The sequence below is a fragment of the Crinia signifera genome, chromosome 6, assembly GCF_055691185.1.
Source record: "Crinia signifera chromosome 6, ASM5569118v1, whole genome shotgun sequence".
In the NCBI taxonomy this organism is placed as follows: Eukaryota; Metazoa; Chordata; class Amphibia; order Anura; family Myobatrachidae; genus Crinia; species Crinia signifera.
In genome coordinates, this window is record NC_139222.1 from 277,060,658 (window position 1) to 277,072,774 (window position 12,117).

Genomic DNA, 12,117 nt, shown 5'->3' on the forward strand with positions numbered 1-12,117 from the left:
CCAGGGGGTCTCTCAAAGCACGCCCCATTCACAGACCAGTGTAATAGGCAGGAGATGTAAGTGCCGCCGCCAGGGGTCTCACTCTACACAGACAGAGAGAGAGAGAGAATGTCTACGCCGCCATTGCTGGCCCTATGCCTGTAGTAGCACTAGCCCCTGCAATAATTAGTGCAGTGTTAGAATAATTTCTGTCCCCTCAGCTGTTGTGCAACTACAAGTCCCAGCATCTGCTGTTGAGTGTCGTAAGAGGTAGCCAGCCGGATGTTAGGTCAACAGTTAGAAGGCCGTCAATCAATAGGTGGCCTCAGTGATGGCCAGTGTGCGCTGCAGGTGCGCGAAAAAAATTGACACCATAATGCCTATTACACGTCACACACCCATATTATACCACATGCCATAATGCCCATTACGAGTTATGCCAGGGCTCAATTTTTATTAAAAATAAGGACAACAGGGACTGTGCACGCCAAAAACTTACACCAGAGCATTCTATTATACGTCACACAGCCATCACATAAGTATACTACATGCCCATTACACTTTATGCCACACACTCCATTTTAGAGGTTCCATTTTCTGAAGTAAGGTCACAATTACCAAATTTATTTGAGAAGCAGACAAACCTTGCCTTGCGATGAAAATAAGATGCCTTTTAACTGCATAGATTGCATGGATGCAAAGGGCCTTATTCTAGTTCACTCTTTCTGACAAAATCCTTCTCAGATGGACAAAACCATGTGCACTGCAGGGAGGCAGATGTAAAATGTGCAGATAGAATTAGATTTGGGTGAGTTATTTTGTTTCTGTGCAGGGTAAATACTGGCTGCATTATTTTTACACGCAATATAGATCGCACTTTGAAGTAAAACCCCACCCAAATCTAACTCTCTCTGCACATGTAACATCTGCCCCACCTGCAGTGCACATGGTTTTGTCCATGTAAGAAGGAATTTGTGAGAAAGAGTGAACTAGAATAAGGCCAAAAGTCTCATGGACCCAGAGGCACCAATTTTGCATGGAACCACTAAGTAGTATAAGGCAGCAATTCATTACAAATCATTTACGTAATATAAAGTCGGTGAAAAATGAATATTAGGCTTGAGCTTAATATGCTTTCTCATAAGGTAAGAATTTATACCAGCCCTAACATAAAAAGCTTACACGAACAACACCTTAGTTTGAATGTAATTCTTTAAAGAGGAAAGCAAAATGATTTGGTCTGCCTATGGTCAATAAATTCTTTGTGGTGCAAAACAGCAAATTGTTTGTGTTGCAAAATGAAATAAATAAAATGAAATAAAGATCCTGATAAGCATAAACAGTTAAGGTAGCGAAAACCAGAATTCTGGTATATAAAATAAAGGTGGGTAAACGCCAGCATGCCGTAACCCACACTATCCACAGGGCTGTAACTAGGGGGGGCTGGGGGGCACGCGCACCGGGCGCTGGAGGGGGGGGGGCGCTGTCAGGTCCGGGGCCAGCCAGCGGAGGTCCGGTGACAGGCAGCGGAGTTCCAGGTAGCCGCTGTAGCGGCAGCTTGACTCCGTCCGTCTCTTCTACTAGCGCGGCGGCGGGAAGCGCTGGTGATGACTTTGAAAAGACTGAATTCAGCCAATCAGCGTCCGCCAAGTCTTTTCAAAGTCATCAGCGCTTCCCGCCGCCACACTAGTAGGAGAGACGGACGGAGTCAAGCTGCCGCTACAGCGTCTACACCAGTCCCCGGAACCCCGCTGCCTGTCCCCGGAACCCCGCTTGCTGCACACGGGAGGTATGTATGTTGTCGGAGGGGGCACCAAATGACTGCCTTGCCCCGGGCGCCAGAATCCCTCATTTCGGCCCTGTTATCAACACCACCATCTACTGCCTTTAGTAACCAGCGGAGTGAGCCACCATGCCACAGCGTGATAAGCCATCGAGGGTACATTTGAGCTCCCAACATGACCCGCTCCAGGAGGGACACAAGGCTCTGTTACTGGACTCCCCTTTTAATTTATGATTGTCATCACCTGTGTTGAACAGGTTAATTGCTAAGAAAGGTGTTTCGGCACAGGTGATGGCAATCATAGATTGAGAGGGAAGTCAAGGAATAGAGCATTGTGTCCCTCCTGGAGAGTGTCGTGTTAGGAGGTATGCTCCACTTTGGACCTTTGCTTCTTCCTCTGTCCCGTACTTGTGATGTCAGAGGCCCTTTCGGTACTTGTGTATTATCTGGGCACCCGATATATCGCATCGCATGCCACTAATTAAGGCATGCGATGCGATGGGATCTGATTTGAGGCTTTTTCGGGCAGAGTATACAATTTTAATATTGCATCGTATTGCATGCCATTATAATGCGATGCGACATGATTATACCCGATATTACATTGTACAGGCACCCTTGATTCCAATGTTAAATGCACCCCCGAGTCCAGGCTGTACTGTGGGCGCACCACTAGCACACACCCAGTCTGCAGCAGGTGTGACAGTGACAGAGCCCCTCCTCACCCAGTCTGCAGCAGCATACCTTCTTTTTCGGGGGGGGGGGGGGGGGAGTGTGACCTAATTTGGGGGCGTGGCCTATACATATACATTTTGCCGCTATGGGGGCATGACCCAGAGGCTCTGTGAGCCTCTAGCCATGCCCCCAGCCCCCTGGCTGCGGGAATAGACGCTGTGCGCATGCGCACAGCGTTTATTCCCCGCTGCTTAGCAGCTGACAGGGGGGACTCCCAATAGCCCCCCCACACCGCGGGACACTGCCGCCCGCGGGTGGGACAGCGGGACAGGCCCTGACAATTGGGACTGTCCTGATAAAATCGGGACTGTTGGGAGGTATGCAGCAGGTGTGACAGTGACAGAGCGCCCCCTCCACGCTGCACTGTGCTTCCCAGCCGGAAGATTACTTCAATCACAGAGCCGCCTGCCAGGCAGAGCGCAGACTCTAGGACACAGAGAGGGAGCGCCAAAACCATATCGCTCATTTTGGGCCTTCCGAGCGATATCGTTTATAATATCGTCTAGTGCGTACGCTCAGTGTATAGTGTTCGCTTGGGATTTCAAAGCAGAAATCATTGATGATATAGTGTGTACGGGATACAGTCATTGGGTCACCAGCAAGTTGTTAGACAGTCATTAAGTCGACATACATTTGGGTCAACATGTGTCCAGGTCGACATGTAGGAATATTGACATGTCTAGATCGACAGGGTCATTAGGTCAAAAGGGTAATTAGGTCGACATGGGTTAATTAGACAGTAAAAAGGTCGACATGGGGTTTTTCATTGTTTTTTGAGCCGACATGTGCCGACAGGCGGTATTTCATACCCTACCACCCACTAGGGCATGGTGGGAGAATAAAATAGGGTACTTGTGTATTATCAGGGCGCCCATTACGTAGTTTACGTAGTGGTGTATTCAGAATACCAATACAGCACTATGCTGGCTACGTAAACTACGTAAGTGGCTCTGGAGCCCTAAAAATACAGAATGATTAATATCCCCACTATCCACGTCACACCCCCAGTATCCACGTCACACCCCCAGTATCCACGTCACACCCCCAGTATCCACGTCACCCCCCCAGTATCCACGTCACACCCCCACTATCCATGTGAGCTTGGAGTTGATTTTATAAAGTGTGGCGAGCGCAGCGAGCCACCGAGCCTGAAGCGGGGCGAGCCCCGCGATGAGACGAGGACACACGTCCCCTCACGGGGCTCGCTACGCTTGCCACGCTTCGGGCTCGGCGGCTCGCTGCGCTCGCCACACTCAATAAAATCATCCCCACGCCGATGTGGATACTGAGGGTATGACGTGGATAGTGGGGGTAAAATGGCTGGTCTATACTTACCCTCCTCCAGCCCGGGCACCGCGTCGATCCCCGCTGACACGCTGGGATCAATGGTGACTCCCCGGCAGTCGCATTCAGTCCCCCTGCTCCGGCACTCGCCACGAACGCTGTATGCAATTAGCGTAGTGCCGCTGGGGGACCAGGGAAACCATGTGATGCGCTGCCAGCGGCACTATGCTGAATTACGTACAGCGTCCACTGCGAGTGCCAGAGGAGGGGGACTGAGCAAAGCTCCGCACCACATCAGCTAAGGCCTCTCTATCCTGATGCTGTTGCTCTCACTTATGCGCAGAACAGAGTGCTCGCATTCTTCACCAAGTTGTAACACTGTAGAGGAACTGGATGCCTTTTCCTGGGGTAGAAGGCAGCACGCAGCAGCTGAGAAATCATACAAGTCCAGTCTTTGTGGTGCAACTGGCCGCAACCAGTTTTATTCAGCAGAAAATAAAAATAAACAACAAAAGAAAATACCTTGCCTGTCCGGCACTAACTAAACACAGGATATTCCTAAGTATCTCTAAACAAAACACCAAGTTTTCCAGTCACTACTGGATGGTCTTACTTGCATCAGAAAGCTCTGACACATATTCTGCAGCCTCCCTAGGCAGTCTGCACACACTGATCAGTCCAGCAGCTCTACATGGGCCTTGCACAGTTGCAAGTGCTGATTAGCCCTCTGTGAGGCCAAACACCTGAGCTGGGCCTTTACTCAGCTTTAACATTCTCATGGAAGTTTTCCTGTTTCTAAAAGGTGTAAGACAAGAACATGGGACAAATATACTTGCCCCCAAACACTATCCCAGTGTTCTCGTCACAATATATATATATATATATATATATATATATATATATAGTAAAAGGTTCGCTGTTCAGATAGGACACAGCAGACAGTTTTCAGTATTTGTGTGTGTATTTAATGCTATACAAGCCACAAATCCACCTTACGGCAAATAAAGCTTCATATATTTGTCCATTCAGCGCTCCGTGCGTCCCCAGTCCTGGCTTTGCAGTGAACCAGGTTCTGTTACCTGACTGCTAAGCACTTTCTCTGAGGATGGATGGCTTCTAGGCAGTTGTGACCAGCTAAATGTATCACTCTCTGGTAAAATCAAGCATGTTTCACCACAATATATATATATATATATATATATATATATATATATATATATATATATATATATAGCGATTGGAGCAAGGTGGCACACAGTTTAAGAGGGTTTTCAATATTGCGGTGCAGGGTTCGTAAGGCAATTGATACAAACAGTTATCTCCCGTGGAATCAGGAAAGAAAAGAACCAGCACACGCATTAAATTTCAAAAGCATAACGAAAGTGTATTAGAGGTACATTACAGTTAGTTGAACGAAGGTATACAGCGGCTGACCCGACAGCCGTTTCAACTGGCAACCAGCCCCTGAGGAAAACTGGCTGGTTGCCAGTTGAAACGGCTGTCGGGTCAGCCGCTGTATACCTTCGTTCAACTAACTGTAATGTACCTCTAATACACTTTCGTTTTGCTTTTGAAATTTAATGCGTGTGCTGGTTCTTTTCTTTCCTGATTCCAAGGGAGATAACTGTTTGTATATATATATATATATATATATATATATATATATATCGTGCAGGATGCGGCGGCACTCAGAGACGATCACACAAGGTTGAAAGGTGCAAAAATCTTTTATCAAATAAAAGATTCCAAAGCATCAATACCCTGGGTATTGATGCTTTGGAGCTGGTGACAGGTTCCCCTGTAACACTACATTGCTGTGATGGGTTTGGATAAGTAACCTGCACCGTATTTTTTGCCTTATGATTCCAATGCAATGCCATGTGCTTTACCTTTTTTATATGACATAAAAATGTTTTGTCTTAAAACTGGTGTGCAGACCACTCTCTGTCAAGGAGATACCCCATGTATATATATATATATATATATATATATATAATATATATATATAAATACAAATATATGAGAGAAACAAGCTATGTATAAACGTTGTCACCGTGTGGTGGCAGATGGGATTGTACATCTTTATTCCAATGTGAAATATAATAACACAGCGATATTGCAATGTTTACTGTACATATATCTGATTGTGGTTATCAAAAAAGTCACCAACTGTGTAACTTGTATTTATAATCGTCTACGAATCTGTAACATGATTTAGTAGAAATAGTTTTCTTATAAAACCACAAAGCATAGAACAATACAGATATTACCAAATGGGAAATCATAAGTTGCTTATTGTGAGACCCACAGTGATGGTGGGATGGAAAATAAGTGTCCCTCTGACTAAGGTGTTACAGATAGAGACCACAGCCAATGCAAATACACATTTTCCATACACTCTATTTAAAAACAGCCAAATCTCTTAAATTGGCAAATATTTAATTTCTGTATGACTAGCTATATACTGTAAACATAACATAATTCCTAGTAAGCTACCAATAAGGTAATAATAGAAAAAAATCTAAACTTGAAATCCATATTAGCTCCGAGTATGATGAGGTCCCGATACGTCAAAGATCTCAACAAATAACACCTGACTCAATTCCCCTATACTGAAAGGGAGCTATTGATGCAATAAAAATAAAGGCATAACCTGTGAACATATGCCCAATAAAACCACAGAAATACAGTCGTTTTATAAATAATAAAAAATATCAGATAAATGAATTCTAAATTGCAATACTGCATATTGCATTTATGTGTTGTTCCAATGTGTGTGCGGACTCCAATATGTAGGCCGCACAACACGAACACTTAAAACAAGATTCAGACTTAATATTCTGAAAAAGTTCCCGACATATTGCAGAAGTGTTTCTAGACATATTGCAGAAGTACACCAAGGGAAACTGGAAGGAATCAAATATTATGGAGTCCAACACATCAAAAAAAAAGGGTGAGATAGATTCAAAATATTGGCAGAAAAAGAAGCCCATTGGATATTCCAGATGCAGACTTTGATGCCATCTGGTCTGAATGTAAATATCGACTTGGAATTATTTCTATAGTGTGATGTTTATAGGTATGTGTTGTATGATATATACATTTATAGACACGATTAATAAAGCACAGTGATGGTTGGTGTCATTTAGGGAGCATTGCGACTGCCCGCACAGGGGGGAGCCTTTTTCTTTACAAGACCGGCCTTGGGGGAGGGGGGAACACCTGGATAGAGTTCACCGAACATTGTGGTTGAATCCATCAAAACCATTGGAATTATGTATATTTTTTTCCCTTTATTTTATTATATTTAGACCATTTGATAATATCCTATGGGCTCATTACATCAAGTAACCCTACGTGGGATAGTGGTGAAGAAACTAGTTTAAGAACCAAATTTTTAGAGTTTGATCCCAAATAAAGAAGAACATTCTTCCTATGTTTATTATTATAATTTTTTATATTCTTTATATATATATATATATATATATATATATATATGGACAGAAAAATGTGGCCCCAATAATGCGCTTTAAGAGCAGCACCTCTGTCGTACCTTGCTGTTAATAAAGGTACAAGTTGGATAGGATAAGGGAAGAAAAGATAGGGGGTGCGCTAAATATACCACACTGTGGCTTTACATACAATGAATCAGATAAAATAAATAAAAGCAAGTAACATTTATTGAAAGGTTAAGTCCAGCATTCAGTTTTCATTTCACAGATATTTTATGTGCCACATATAGTTCAGATCCGCTGCCCCTGATTCATTGTATGTAAAGCCACAGTGTGGTATATTTAGCGCACCCCTATCTTTTCTTCCCTTATATATATATATATATATATATATATATATATATATATATATATATATATATAGAGAGAGAGAGAGAGAGACATTGGAGGGGCTCTGCACACACTAAATTAACTGATAATAAATAGTGGAGATTTGGTTCATGAATTGATCAATGCATTTAAGCCTGCAGCCCCCGTCAAGGGACCCCACTGTTCTGCAGGTCCTACCACTATCGCTGAAAATGGCTACAATACACATAGCTATCACATCAATGTTTGATACCAGGCATGCTATCTGGTCTGAAACTCACAGCAGACTGTGCTTTTATAGGTGAGCAGCTACCAACACACCTGTCACTAATCATCTAGGGAAATGGCTAACATAAGCTATGGAATCTTAGTTAAAAACATGGTGCATGAGAGAATGTGACCACAATAAGACTAATTAAAAAAAATAATCTAATAAACAATATATACACTTAACATCGGCACTCACCTTTCCTAGTTTTGGGGTGCCCTATGGCTTGTGACCACATTGTTTAAACAGACATTGGAGGGGCTCTGCACACACTAAATTTAAACCTTGCAATAGCAGATGTGTGACCCTTGCGTGTTACATTTGACATAAGTAATCTTAAAACTCTATAAGTAAATAAAGACACGGAGACATGGTTTGGCAGAAATTTGTTAGCTGAAATTTATTTGAAAATAATTTTTAAACTAAGTTTTTTGTTTTTATTTTGTTTTTTGTTTTTATTTTATTTTAAATGGTGGCCAAGAAAGAACGGCTATTATTAAGCTCCACCCCCAAACTAACATACGTAATTTGGCCTAAAAACAGGAAGCGGTCTCCACTCAACCCACACATTGGCTACCCACCCAGCCGGGTGGGCTCGCTATCCCCGGTCGGGTAATCTAGCGAAGGCCTAAGCCAATGAGGGGCAAGCGCACCGAAAGATACCAAATACGCCATAAACTTAACTCCATAAACGCCTAAAAACTCTGAACTTGCCGTTCTTTCCCGCCTATCAGCTAACGCGATTAAACAAAAACAACCCCCAACTATCCTAACCGCCTATAAGATCGAGGGACGGGAGGGTGGGGAATTTTCCAGGAAGAGAGGGAGACTCCTCCCTTCTCCTGAGATATTATCCCAACAGCTAACAAGCCAAGAGCCACTGCCATAGGCTCTCCATGTCACATGCCCATCTGGGCCACACCCAGCTTTTATGTTTAAGTCACTCCATGTCTATTCTAGCCACTGCGTTGTTTAACTGATAATAAATAGTGGAGATTTGGTTCAATGTGGTTATCATAGTCCTCCATAGAGATCTTTATGTTTAAAAACCTAAAAAAGCAAGTGTGTAGTATATACCTCCCTGTAGGGTAGTGGCGAAATAACCTTCCTGGGAAATAAACATCTAGGGTTCTCTAGAAAAATGCTGTTTCTCTAGAAAAATGTATAAAATTAATGTTTATGCTGTTTCTTTGTATATATATATAAAAAAACTGCGGAGTGGATATATAATAATCTAGATATGTTCTTTGTCCATGTTTGCTCTCTCCTATAAATAAATAATAGAAAGTATAAGCTTATTTTTATATATAAAAAATAAATGCACCTAACCTGTGAAAATAATTGAATCAGACCACGCCTGAAGGTAATATGTATCTGACCAATGACAAAGCGGATTTCTATTTCAGATCAGGTATAAGAAGGCTGCAAATTGTATTGTTTTTTTTTACGCTTTGAAAAAGCTCCTATGAGCGAAACGCGCTTGTTAAATCTACTATGAGCGAAACCCGCTTGGTTAATCTACTATGAGCGAAACGCGCTTGATAAAAGCTCCTATGAATGAAACACATTAGGGGACCCATTTCTGACACTGACAGCAGCATTCTATGTCACTGGACATTTAAAACTACTTTTTGTGCATACTCTGGCAACCAACTGCTAAGTTCATGGTGAAACACTGCTCACCGTCCATCAGCCAGACACTTGTTTCTGCCGCTGGGAGCGAAGTCCAGCTATCAGCACGGTAGTGTCTAGATCCTCTTCAGTTTTGACAATTTTCCCAACATGCCCTGGGTCCACGTATACCTGGAGAGGGAACATAAATCTGTGGCGAGCGAAGCTAGACACCGTGCCTGAAGCGTGTGAGTGTAGTGAGCCCGCGAAGGTACAATGTAGCTAAAATAAAACAAAATAACCTACACCTGAGTGAATTACAGATAAAATAAAAAACGTTGTGAGGGCATCTAACAACTTCCGCCCTCACTGAACATCATATCCGGTAATCAAAACTGAAGGGGATCTAGTCTTTACCGATCTGCACGTGGCGCATAGGGGGAGAACTAGGGATGGCCATCGAAGCTTCCCTCATCGATGCTTATTTTAGAACGGAGCCATTGATGGCTATAAACCATAATATCGCCAGCCATCGATGGTTCCCACCATCGCTTACTTGCGCATGCGCAGAGAAACGGGGCAGGCGCCGCCGCCGGGAGGCACACGCATGCGCAATAGAACTTTACCTAGTCGTGCTGAATAATAAGGTTTTCTTCTGTGCCTGTGCGCGCCGCACACGCACCCGGCCGGCTCCTCCTTCCAGTCCAACTGTGTGACGTCACAGATGTCTCCCGGCCGAGCCAAGGAAAGGAAAAGAGTGTACGCACCAGTTCATGCACGCGCACAAACAACTTCAAGTCCCCAGTGCTGCTGCCCCGCATGACATCATTCATCAATTTGCTAAGTTCAGAGTGAGTCAGAGACAGTCTAGGACTCTCGGCGGCCGTGGCAGTGACCAGCAGCACCATTGTTCAAACTTCTGCAATATTCAGCATATTAAGACTCTAATTGAACTGTCAGCTGCATGCACAAGTATAAAATCAGTAGCCATTGATTACAATAGTATTCTTATTAATATATTGTTGCACTTTTATTCTAGTTTTGTACTGTTCAGTATAATATATGATGCAATTATATATGTGACTATTGTCATTGTTATTAATTAAGTGGTGACCACCCAGTATATTTTATTATTTCTTCTTTTGAATTAAAAAAATGATTATACTTAATGATAGTGATGTGTGCCACCTCTAGGCCCCTCCCCCACCCCCTCCGCTCCAGCTCCCCTGCCGCTTCCCCAGCTGCCATTCACCATTTACAGCAGTGATGTAGGCAGCAGGCTCTGGGATGTTCAGGGCGGCTCGGGGAGACTCGGGAGCGCTGAGGAGTTCAGACGCCCGAGTCCTACCGAGCCGCCACGAACATCCCAAAGCCTGCCACCTGTGGTCAATGCTGACTGTGACTGGCGGCTGGTAGGTTTGTCCTGCCCCAGAAAAAAACCCCAATCAAGGGGTTAATGTGATGTTTTTAGTTTCCTTTATTATTTGTCTTATGTATGTTCATGTGCACCATTAAATGTATATTGCATGTCTAAACTCCTCATTGGTATATTAGCGCTACTTTTTCCGTCTTTTTCTTCTTTATGTATTTGAGAGAGATCAGAAATCTACATGTGTTGTTTTATAGGCTATAAAGCATGTTGTATAATGAGATAGATGTTCGCAGTGTTAGAGGTGGTCTCATTACATTATGTGACATTCGCAGTGTCAGATGCTTTTTCCTATTATGTTTTATTACAGTGAGGTCGGTGTAATGTTCACCCTGTCAGTGTCCGCCCGGTATGAGACGTGATATTGTCACTGTCAACAACATACAGGCTGACGGGCTCTTTCCACCTGGGCGGGTTATTTTGGAACATGTAAGCAGAGGGCTGCACTGGTGCTCGTTAAGGATGACCAATGCTTACAGCAACACACAATTACTATCAGTATGGTGCAATGACAGTAGGTGCTGGTGGAAAACAGAGGGCATTTCTTTATCCCCTTTCTTTATGAAATGGAATAATAGAGGCTCTATAAACAGTGCCGGTGCCAGGCGGGGGCGCTCCGGGGCTCACCCGCCCCCCGGCCGCTGCGCAGGGCAGGGGGTGCCGGTGATTGCGGTGGCGGGTGTTGGCGGTTGGCAGGGGGTGTCGGGTGATGTGGCCCAGGGGTAGGGAGGCTGCCGCCTAGTCGCTCCGGAGGGGGTGGGGGGAGTTTCGTCCGCCGCCGGTGCCACTCACCTCCATGGGGAGGGGGACCTGCTGCAAACTGGTGCCCTCCAGTGGCCGGCGCCCTAGACAAATGCCTAGAGCTGCCTAGTGGTGGCACCGGCCCTGTCTATAAATGGTGCTGATTTTGAAGCGTACATTGCCACCTTATGCTCACACCATTCTCCATAGTGCAATGCAGGACATGAAGTAGGGATGGAAATCAACCATCGATGATTTAAAATTATTGATGGTTTATGGCCTATGTAAAATAATTTTGCCATCAATGGGGGGGAACCAGATGGTCCATCGATGTCAAGCATAAACTAATAGTTTTGTTTAACTTTTTTCCCCAAGGGGCTGGGACACAGAGTATAGCTCCGCCCCTGGCACCCATGCAGCCCTGCCCCTGTGTTTTGATTGGCCCACAGACCAATCAGTCAAAGAA